The following is a 12,649-nucleotide window of genomic DNA, read 5'->3' as shown; positions in this document are numbered from 1 at the left end:
TCTTCAAGTTCTCCGTTTAGGAACGCCGACTTTACGTCCAATTGGTAGACTTTCATTTTGAGTTGAGCTTCCAAGGATAACACCATCCGGATTGTTTCCATGCGAGCAACTGGGGCGAATGTCTCATTGTAGTCAATTCCATGTTGCTAGGAATATCCTTTTGCAAGTAGCCTTGCTTTGTGCTTTTGAATTGACCCATCTTCATTATATTTTGTCTTGTAGACCCATTTCAGACCAATTATTTCTTTGTCAATTGGCTGATTAACAAGCTCCCATGTCTTATTTTTCTCAATTCCTCGCATTTCTTCGTTCATGGCGTTTCTCCATTTTTTTTCTTTTGCCGCTTCCTCATATTTTTGAGGTTCTAGTGCTATAAATTCACAATTAGATATACCATAAATATCTCTTAGGGAATGCACCTTTCTAGGAGGGGAACTTGCTTTAGATGAACTTGGACTTCGTTGTGTTGGACTCGGAGATCTCGGGCTTGCTGGTGGAGTATTATCTTCTTGACTTGGCTGATCTGGCTCGTCTTCGATGATTAGTGGTAACTCTTGGTTGTCTGGTTCATCATTCCAATCCCATGACTTGAATTCATCAAAGATAACATCTCTTGAAATTACCAGTTCCTTTGTGTCTGGCTTTAGAAGTCTATATGCTTTAGACTCTTCGTTGTATCCGATGAATATTAGCTTTTCTCCTTTTTCATCAAACTTTTCTCTGTGTTGAGATGGAATATGTGAATACGCAACACAACCAAAAATTCTGAAAGAAATTACCTCAGGCTTTTTCTTATGCCATGCCTTGTATGGAGATTTATTGTGAACTGCTTTTGTGGGCGAGCGATTAAGTATGTAGACTGCTGTGTTGACATTTCCACGATCGTACGATTTTTCCTTTCCGCGACGTCGTTTTGTTGTGGAGTGTATCGGACGGTGAGCTCCTTTTTAATTCCGTTTTCTTTGCAGTAGTTGATAAACTCTTTTGAAGTAAATTCTCCACCACGGTCTTTACGGAAAACCTTCAATTGATGGCCACTTTGCTTCTCTGTCAGCGCCTTGAATTCTAGGAATTTAGTGAATGCCTCGGAATTCTAGGGATTTAGTGAATCTAGGAATTTAGTGAATGCCTTCAATTGATGGCCACTGTTTTCCGAAGAGTTTAATAGTATTCCAGTTTTATTACTTCTTGTTACCAGAAAAGCAGAAAGTTTATTTGCTTACACGAATTACCTGAAATTTGGTGATGCTGTACCACTGTATGTCTATCAAACAAATTTATCTGATTTCTTTTGTTCGATTAACTTTGACAACTACTATGAGAGAGGAAAAACAACGTTGGGCTCTAGTAGGGATTATCTGGTCTACATAATTCTGGAAAGCGAACAACTAAGCAGAAAAGGTGGTACGACATGGGTTTCATTCGTTCATAAGCACTCAGAGATGAAGTACGTTTTGCACTCTTATAACTACCGAGATCATGTAGTCTTTGTATTTAAAGTAACTAGATCTTCGAAGACCGGACATGAATTAGGAAAATCAAGTCCAAGAGATACATTTGGTAATTACTATGAAAGGGGAAAAAAAGTATCAAGTATTATGTGCGATATCTCATTTGCGCAGTACCTCAGCTCAACAATGGGTGCAGTAAACGTGGAACGTGTGCTGGATACTATTATTCTTGCAGAGCTGCTGCTCGGTCTTGATCCTTATTTTTTGTTTCAATTAGTAAATGTCTACTACTTTCCACAACAAGTATGGCTAGAGGCGTTTAAGGAATTGTTACTGGGGAATGTTGGAATATTTTCAACACCGCTTACCAAAGGGGGGTCCTGGGGGGCATCGCCCCCCAGGCTGTGGTCGATTAAGCTTAATTTAAGCTTAATTTAATATGTGTTGTCCAAAAATGGTGTGTTTGTTGGACAAGGATATGCTTGTAATGGGATGATTAAGCTTAATTTAATAAATAATGGTTCTGCTTATATTGTTGACTCTGTTAATTTATGGCATGGTAGATTAGGGCATGTGAATTATGGTTCTCTTAGAAACATGAATCGATTAGGCTTGATTTCTGATTGCAATTTTGATCATGCTTCTAAATGTGAAATATGTGTGCAAGCAAAGATAACTAGAATTTCCCATAAGTCTGTAGTACGAAATTCTTCCTTACTTGAATTAGTACATAGTGATGTGGGTGATTTGCATGGTTCTGCCACTCGTGGTGGAAATAAGTATTATGTCACTTTTATAGAAGATAGTACTAGATATGCTTATACATATTTAATGAAATCTAAGGATGAAGTCTTTGATAAATTTAGGATTTATAAAGCAGAAGTAGAGACACAATTAGAGCACAAAATTAAGATTTTACGTTCTGATCGTGGTGGTGAATACTTTCCTACTGAATTTAATTCCTTTTGTCAAGAGCATGGTTTAGTTCATCAACGTACTGCACCTTACACACCTCAACAAAATGGTATGGCTGAAGGAAAAAATAGAACTTTGATTGATATGGTTAATTGCATGCTTATAAGTTCTGGTTTGCCTAATTCTTTGTGGGGTGAAGCTATGTTGTCTGCATGTTATATTTTGAATAGAATTCCTTTGAAAAAGAAGAGTGTTTCTCCTTATGAGTTGTGGTTTAAGAGGAAACCAAACTTGAGAAGACTTAAAGTCTGGGGTTGTTTAGCATATGTTCGAAAGCCTGATCCCAAAAGACCAAAGTTGGGAAACAGGGCTTATAAATGTGCTTTTGTGGGATACTCACTTAATAGTATCACCTACAGATTTATAAACCTTGACACTTTTGAGATTATAGAATCTGTAGATGTGGAATTCTTTGAGAACTTAAATAGGAACAGTTCTCAAATGCAACCCATGGAGAATCCATTGTTACCTGATCTAGAACCTATGGAGATTGATAACAATGATGAAAATCCCTCTCCTACTCATGACAATGATATTTCAGTGCCTACTGAAGATATCGAACCTAGAAGGAGTAAGGAGGAAGGATTGAGAAAAAGCCTGATCCAAACTTTATTTATTACCTTGTAGAGGCAATAAGAATAGAATTCTTAGTGTTAACCAGTATGTTATGCATACTGATGATGACCCTAAAACTTATGCTGAAGCCATGAGTTCTAGAGATGCAAATTTCTGGAAAGAAGCCATCAATGATGAAAAGCATTCGCTTTTGACTAACGGGACTTGGGTATTAGTAAATTTACCTCCTGGTGCTAAAGCAATGGAAGTAAATGGATATTCAAGAGAAAGTTGAGAGCTGATGGTGAAGTTGATAAGTTTAAGGCAAGGCTAGTTGCCAAGGGTTATAAACAAAGACATGGTATTGATTACTTGATACATATGCTCCTGTTGCCCGCATTCATCCATTCGTTGCTTGATTGCACTTGCTTCTATTCATAAGTTGGTTGTGCATCAAATGGATGTCAAAACTGCTTTTCTAAATGGGGATTTAGAAGAAGAGATATATATGGAACAACCTGAAGGTTTCATATCACCAGGCCAAGAGAAGAAAGTTTGCAAGTTAGTGAAATCTCTCTATGGTTTGAAGCAAGCCCCTATGCAATGGCATGAGAAGTTTGATAAAGTAGTTTTGTCATATGGTTTTGTGGTGAATGATGCGGACAAATGTATCTATAGTAAGCATGATAGTTCTGTTGTGTGATTCTCTGTTTGTATGTTGATGATATGTTAATCTTTGGGTCTGACATATCTGTTGTGGAAGAAACAAAGAAGTTTCTTAGTTCTAACTTTGATATGAAGGATTTAGGAGAGGCTGATGTAATCTTGGGAATTAAGATCCTAAGAAAGGGAGATGAGTTGGTTTTAACTCAATCTCATATATTGAGAAATTTCTCAAGAAATATGGTCACTTTGATGACAATCCAGCACCTACTCCTTTAGACCATACTATCAAGTTAATGAAGAACACCGGCCGTACTCATGCTCAACTTGAGTATTCTAGTGTTATTGGGAGTCTTATGTACGCTATGCATTGCAAGACCGGACATAGCCCAAGCCGTGGGAATATTATGTCGTTTCTCAAGTAATCCAGGATATGAACACTGGAAAGCAGTTTCAAGAGTTATGGCTTACTTGAAAGGAACAATAAATTTGGTTTGCATTACCAAGGCTATCCCGCTGCACTAGAGGGGTACAGCGATGCTAACTGGAACAATGTAGAATCAAATTCCAAGTCAACTTCTGGATGGATTTTTACATTAGGGGGTGCTGCTGTGTCTTGGAGTTCCAAGAAGCAGACTTGTATTTCTGATTCAACAATGTTGTCAGAATTGATAGCTTTAACTGATGCATGTAAGGAGGCAGATTGGCTTAGAAACCTACTTATGGAGATTCCTTTTTGGAAGAAGCCAACTCCGGCGGTCTTGATTAATTGTGATAATCAAGCTACAATCTATAATGTCTCTAATAAGACTTATAATGGAAAGTCTAGACATGCAAGTCTTAGACACTACATGGTTAGGCAACTACTCAAGAGGGGAGTAGTTACGGTTAACTTTATTGAATCAAAGAGGAATTTGGCAGACCCATTTACGAAAAGTCTACCAAGTTCAGTGGTTTCAATAAAAAGGAAAGAAATGGGACTAAGGTCTGTGAAGGAAGTTTGATCTCCCATAGCAGAAACCCAACCTATGTTTTGAAAAGGATAAACAAGGTTCAATGTGGTACCAACAAGTTATGGAAGTAGATTATGGAGCACTAATATAAAAACTTCCCATTTCTTATTAGTGCTGGTTTCTGCAAGAAAATAGGATGGATGTAAATCCTTAATGAGTCTATGATTAGTAAAAGGTGTATCGCAGAAACACCTTCGAGACTTACCTATATGAGTATGGAAATAAGGCCGTTTCCTAAGAGAAGAAGACCGTTCTCTAAAGAAGACTCATGAACAAGGATATAAGCACATGGCCATTAACGTGCTTGGCTACAGAATACATGATTTTATGAAATCAATATGTGTGGAGACTCCGGTTTTATCATAAGGGGTACTTGGTTCAAGACTGGTTTCACCATAGAACCTCGATAAGGCTTTGAGTTTCTTACACTAAGTGAAGGTTCAAATCCAAAAGATACCTATCATTTATGTGTTGATTTCAACGATGATGCTTAGTCTCAATTGTGCTTGAACTACGTTGGCTTGATCCCACTCGGGTACGTAGGCAGTCACTTCGGTGATGCAGTCACTCTGATTTAAAAGTTTTAACTTTGTTTTATGGTTTTTGAAAATAGGGGGAGAATGTTGGAATATTTTCAACACCGCTTACCAAAGGGGGGTCCTGGGGGGCATCGCCCCCCAGGCTGTGGTCGAAAGCATCATCAGAAATCAGAAATCTCTTTGTGTGTTCTTGATTGAATCAAGGGGTACAAACCTTGAATTCAGTTTTCGTTGCAGGGCTTTCATTGTATCCTGAAGGCAATATTTCGCATACCTGTTGTAATCGCCAATTGTTATTGGGAGGGTAGAAATATTTGTCTAAAAGAAATTTATACAAGCCTTGAAAGTTTTGGAGTGCAACACTTTCTTCTCTGATTCATTCATCCTTTGTGAAACCCAATTTTTTCCAACAGGGAATACTATGTTGGAGAAAATGAGTTATTTAATAAATGGATTTTTGATCTTGGTGTGGTTTGATTTCATGACCTAAAGGTCTAAGGATACTCACTCATTTTTAGTGAATGAAATGGAACTTTTAGTCCCACATTGTGGAAAACTAAAGAGGTGCTCCACTATATAACCATGTGCTCATTGATATATTGTAAAACAATGTGGGTGGGGTGAAAAATACATGTTTCGACCCATGCCTATGCGCGTATACCATGCACCAAGTTCTTCTTCTACTCGGTTTTATTTTTGGCGAATTTTTCTTTAGGAAATTAATTCCAAAAATATTTTCTTAAGAGTTTTATTTGTGGGAAATTCCTTTTACGAGTTTTACTTGTTTTTGAAGAAAACAAAAACCCTAACTTGATTTGCAAGTATTTCATCCTATAAATATGACTCGAAATTCTGTTTTCAAAATATACAAGAAGTGAATATCTCTAGGTCTACTTTTCTTCTTCTTCTTATTTTTTGCGGCGTTTTACTTCCATCCCTATTGCTGAGTTCAAGAGTGGGTAACTTGCGTTGTGCTAACTCAAGTTATATCGGGCAGTCTTATCCTGGACACATCTTCGCACGTTGGGGTTTAGCATTACTTCAGAGTATACCCGCGAACTAATGTGTTAAGGACAGCTTGTTGAACCTGTGATTCTGCCCTCATCAATTTATTCGTGGTAGAGTTGTTTGATACCGTTCTTTTTATTTATTGTTTGATACATCTGACGTTTCTTCTATTGTTGCAAGACCCCAACAATCTTAACACATTAAAATTCCTTGTAACAATGGGAAAGAACGACGTTGAAATACCACAGAAGTTTAACGGAAAGGATTTCAAGAGATGGAAAACCAAGATGCTATTTTATCTAAGCCATCATGAACTGGATTTTGTACTTGTTGCACATGATGAATTGATGAATGTTGAAGGTTTAACTGAGGAGGCGATCGAGTATAACAAGAGGTGTAATTTTTTGGCGAAAAATCATATCATGAATGGTTTGGAAGATACGATGTATGATTTTTACAATGCTAAAGAAAATTTCAGTGCTTATGATTTGTGGACTGCATTAGAAGCAAAGTATCAAGCGGAGACTGCAGGGAGCAAGAAATTTCTGGTGGCGAAGTTTATGGACTTCAAGATGACGAATGATAAGCCTGTTGTTGATCAATTCCTCGAATTTCAACAGATCATTAATGAGATTCTTGCTGAAGGTATGGTCATTGATGAGACGTTTCAAGTATCTGCGGTAATTGAGAAGTTACCATCTTCTTGGTCTGAGTACAAGAAAAAGCTAAGACATGAAACTGGCGAGATCAACATGGTTGAATTAGGTAAGAAAATTCAAGTGGAAGAGATGTTGTGCACCAAGGACAAGAACGTGTCTTCTGCAAGGGACATGAGTAACAAAGCTCATATGACTGAACACAGATCTTCCAAAGCTGGAAAAGGTGAGAGTAACAATCGTAACTTTAAGCGTGGTCCTCCCAATAAAGGTATGTTTCGAAAACCAGAGTCCAGCATTACTAAAATTAAGGGTGCTTGTTATGCATGTGGAGTTACTGTCCATATGGAAGTTCACTGTAGACATCGTAAGGACAAAAAGAATAATGCTAACTTGGTTGAAAAGAACAAGGACGAGTTTTCTGCTGTAGTGTCTGAAGTAAATTTGGTGACCAATGTGATGGACTGGTGGGTAGACTCTGGAGCTACCAAGCATGTTTGTGGGAACAGAGATCTGTTCACCTCCTACCAGAGGGTAGGGGAAGGCGAGAAACTCTATATGGGTAACTCATCTGCATCAGAGGTTGCAGGAAAAGGAAAGGTCGGTCTGAAACTCACATATGGCAAGACTCTCACATTGAATGAAGTTCTTCATGTTCCAGACATCTGCAAAAATCTCGTTTCTTGTTCTGTTTTAGATGATAAGGGTTTTAAAGTTTCAATTGAGTCTGAAAAACTTATAGTAACTAAGGGCAATGATTATGTGGGTAAGGTTTATAAGACTGGGGGTCTTTATAAACTTAATGTAACCTGTCCCGAAGTGAAATAGAATGATTCTTCTGCTTACATGTGTGTGTCATCGAATGTTTGGCATGGTAGACTTGGTCATGTAAATTACAAATCAATGCATAAACTGGCCAGCGTAGGATGCATACCCAAATTCACTTTAAATAAAAGTCATAAGTGTGAGGTTTGTGTAGAATCTAAGCATGCTAAGAAATCATTCAGTAAGAATGTCCAGAGAAACACTAAACCCTTAGAGTTAATCCATTCAGACCTTGTTGACATGAAGACAGTTCAAACTAGAGGTGGTAAGAAATGGTTTGTCACTTTTATAGATGATTGTACGAGGTATTGTCATGTTTATTTGCTTAGAGGGAAGGACGATGCCTTAGAAGCCTTTAAGATTTATAAACGTGAAGTTGAAAACCAATTGAATGTTACCATTAAAACTTTTAGGTCTGACCGTGGTGGTGAATATGAAATTCCTATTGGAAATTTCTGCGAAGAACATGGCATAATACATGAAACTACAGCCCCTTATTCACCTCAATCCAATGGTGTAGCTGAACGTAAGAACCGTACTCTTAAGGATATGATGAATTGGTGTGAAAATGGGGAGCACACAAAACACTTGCAAGTATACAAGGCCAAATTTTATAGTATAGGGATGAGTAGGGGTTTGTCCACAGGGAGTGGGAGCATACAAGAAGTCTTCCTAGCTAAAGTTTACAGTGAGCTAAGGGCAGTGATTATGGTGACAGTGACAAGTTTCTAGAGTAGTAGTGAAACAAAGGCAGCAGCCTAAGGCAAGGGTATTGAGCAATCAGTGACAGAAAAGGAGAAAGATGCAGAATTGTGTGAAGTTACTAAGGCAATTGAATCCACCTTGTGCCCTAATCAAGCAATGCAATCTAGTTTGAGTTGGAAATCCTATGCATACATCTAGAATGAGATGAAAATCAGCTTGCTCACTGATATGCCCCTAGCATTGACTGTCTTTTGACAGCACAATCAATCACAGGCATGCCAGAGCACTGAGTACTTCTCATTGCTCAAGCAAACAGGAATTAAGAAAACTACCCTAACCATGCATCATCTAACAGTGCACTAGGCTTCATCAGAGCCTTAGTTGCAGTGAATTAGCTCATGCTAGACATGAGTATAACAACAGCATTCATCCAACAAACTAAATTAAAATGCAACATGCATACAGGATACACACAATCAACTGTTGCTAAAACAGAAATTGGAAAAATGAGAATTGATTCAAAATATTGTTCACTGGCTAGCCCAGAGAGCTTTTCTACCACACCCATAACATCAATTTATAGTTTGTTACAACACCCTAAATTTCTACAAACCCTAAATTGAAAATCCCCAAATTTGAAAACCCTAATTTTTAAATTCCAAATTAAACTCACTGATTTCTGAATTTGTCTCCCCTGTGCTCGACCCATGCCCTGTTGATGTTCCCTCTGCTCCTCCTCAGCTTTACAGCTCCCAATTGCGTCTACTGATGCCCTAGCTTTTCTCTTTCTTATCTGTAGCACCTAGGGTTGATGCTAAGAACAAGAAAGGGAAATACTAGGGAGCTGGATGATGGTGAAGGCTCTGATTTGGTCGAGAGAATGGAGATGGTGAAGCTCGAGGTGGTGATGGAAGAGATGGTGGTGGCAGTGGAGTTGCAGGCGGTATGGTGGTGGAGAAGAGGTTTTGGGGAAAGAAAATGATTTGGGAAGAAGAGGGTGTTTGGCTTGAGGTCGATGGGTTCGATGGCTAAGGTGTTGAGCGGGTTCATCAAACTTTGATGTCTAGCGAGGAGACGCGTTGGATGTGAAGATGGTAGGTGGATCCAACGGCGATACGGAGGTAAGCGTGGAGCGACCGTCGGATGAAGGGATGTAGCAAAACGGACGGCCCAAGATGGAGATGGGCGTTGCGATGTAAATCGGGGGCTTCGGAGTTTGATGTGCGATGATGGAGCGACCGTAGGATGCTGAGATGCTTCGATCTGACGGCTGAAATCCGAGACGGGCTTGGATAGTGGAAATGTGTTTGAGTAAGGGTTTTGGGCCTTGGGTATGCCAAGCCCATATCTTCTTTAAGGACAATTCTTCTTCTTCAAGCCCACTTCTAGCCTTTTGGTTTTGTGCACACCATTCTTCGCGGCTTCCTTGTGTAATTCCTCCCGGCTTTTCACTACTTTTCTGCTCTTTTCCGCTCTGCTATTCATCCAAACTTTATTTATTACCTAAAAATGCAAAATTAAGTAAGAAAAATATTTATTCTTGAAAACAATGAAAATACAGAATATGGGATAAAATGTAGAATTAATGCACAAAAGATGAGTTAAATGCCAACAAAAAGGGATAAATATATACAATATTTGGCACTCATCAAATACCCCCAAACCTGAATTTTACTTGTCCTCAAGTAAAACAAAACTAAGGAAATCCTACCTATACCACTGTCGCTGGTCTCTCGAATGCATTTAGCGTATGCACTAAGCCTTTTAAACCACTAAGTGTCCCTACTGGACGAGTTGAAGTCTCGTGAAGGTTTGCTTAGAACGTACCTACAAAGTTCTAGGTCAAAATATAAGCTCATATTCCATCAAATGTGACATGTGCAAAACAGTTTAAGCTCACAGCAAAATGGAGATGTCAATCTAGCTATCGAAGGCACAATCCTAGCACTGATAACAAAAAAAAGACATGTGATAAGAGTGTAAAGTGTATCTACACATGTGTAAAGAAAGATCTGAAGTTATGACTACTAATCACCAAGAGATAGTTTCTCAGGCTAAGAACCGAGGTCGAAATCTAGCTAGCTGTCCGGACTTTACGAGAATTGTGAATGAGTTGGAGGTATTTCACAATTACTCGCGTTGTACATCAATGGCATACACCCTCCTTGCTTATTACAAAAAACAACAAAATGACTATTTACATGACTCTTATTTACATTGACAATTCTCTTTTTATTTTTGGAACAAGAGATGATGGAATTGATAAATACTTGATTTTTTTGTATTTTTCTGATATATATATACAAAAAGAAACAAAAATTGCATGACACTTTGCAAGAGGTAGCCCTTTTTGATGCACCCAGTTAAATTCGATGGTTGTCTTTCTTAATGTAACCTCCACCTTCTATCCCAACCAACCAAAGAACAAGCTAGTCAAGTTTCGTTCAGTATTCTAAAGTGATTGGCAATCGTAACTTCCTATCAAACACCTTGAAGATCGAGGCCATACATATATTGGTAGATCGTGCGCGTGCAAATTTCTTATCACTATGTGAATTGTGCTAGAATCAGGGTGCCTAAATATCTAGACTAAGACTCCTAATAATACATATTTGCACAAGAGTCAACATTTCAAGGTAAATGAGCTCCATTTTTATGATTTTTTTTTTTTTTTTTTTGAATTTTGATTTTAATTTTTTTTTTGGAATTTTTCAATTTTTCAAAAAGAGGAGTTGTTTTCAATTATGGCAATTATCATGGTATCTACTCTATACCCCCAAACCTAAACTAAACATTGTCCTCAATGTTTCAAAATATGGAAAGAATTATAAAACAATATATGAAGAGGAACATGCTGAGTAGAGTAAAAGGAGAGAGAATACCCGATTGTACGGCGAAAGCTCGATTAAAACTCCGTTATTCAAGGCAAAAATCCATCATATTAGGAGTCACAATGGATGAGCACAAAATATATACAAAAGGAAATTTAACTAACACATTATCTACAAGAAAATTTGGTTTTTAATGGGATTGGACTTTTTGGAAAAATTTGGTTTTGTCGGGAGACATTTGGTTTTGATGGGAAAAAGAAAAATTTTGGTTTTTAGGGAAACATTTGGAAAACTTTTTGGTTATTTAGGGAAAGAGTGGACCAGTTTAGTCCACATAGACCGGGTCCTCCAGGTTGGTTGTTTCAATGTCGGGTGGGAATGGCTCAAGGAATGGTTTTAATCTCTGCCCGTTGACTTTGAAAACGTTCTTGTTGGAACATCCTCCAGCTCTACAGCTCCATGAGGAAAAACTGTGCGTACTAGGTACGGACCCTTCCATCTGGAACGCAGTTTTCCGGAAAAAGATGTAATCGGGAGTCATACAGCAAACTTTCTGACCAGGAGTGAAGGATTTGCGCAGAATACGCTTATCATGAAACATCTTCATCTTCTGCTTATATAACTTGGCACTATCATAAGCCTCATTTCTCAATTCTTCCAACTCGTTGAGTTGAAGTTTCCTTTGAATTCCAGCTTCGTCCAGAGAGAAGTTCAGCTCTTTGATTGCCCAGTAGGCACGATGTTCTAATTCCACAGGTAGATGGCACGGCTTTCCATACACTAGACGATAGGGGGACATGCCAATTGGTGTCTTATAAGCTGTTCTATAGGCCCACAAAGCATCATTCAATCTCAATGACCAATCTTTCCTGGACGGGTTGACCGTCTTCTCCAGAATGTGCTTAATTTCCCTATTAGAAACTTCTACTTGTCCACTAGTCTGAGGGTGGTACGGAGTAGCAACCTTGTGAGTTATGCCATACTTGCGTACTAAAGACTCAAAGTACTTGTTACGAAAATGTGAACCGCCGTCACTGATGATAGCTCTAGGGGTACCAAAACGTGCAAATATGTTTTCCTTTAGAAATGAAAGTACCACCTTGTGGTCATTTGTTCTGGTTGCTATGGCTTCTACCCACTTAGAAACGTAATCAACTGCGACTAGGATGTACAATCTACCGTCAGAAATAGGGAATGGACCCATGAAGTCGATCCCCCAAACATCAAAAATCTCCACAATCAAAATGGGGTTCAATGGCATCATGTTTCTCCTCGAAATGCTTCCTAGCTTTTGACAGCGTTCACAAGCAACACAATAATCATGGCAATCCTTGAACAATGATGGCCAATAGAATCCACACTGCAAGATCTTTGCAGCGGTTTTCTTGGCACTGAAATGGCCTCCACATGCTTGGTCATGACAGAAAG

The sequence above is a fragment of the Papaver somniferum genome, chromosome 9 (genome assembly GCF_003573695.1).
Source record: "Papaver somniferum cultivar HN1 chromosome 9, ASM357369v1, whole genome shotgun sequence".
Classification (NCBI taxonomy): domain Eukaryota; kingdom Viridiplantae; phylum Streptophyta; class Magnoliopsida; order Ranunculales; family Papaveraceae; genus Papaver; species Papaver somniferum.
The sequence above is the reverse complement of the archived record's forward strand: the minus strand, read 5'-3'. Positions refer to the sequence as shown.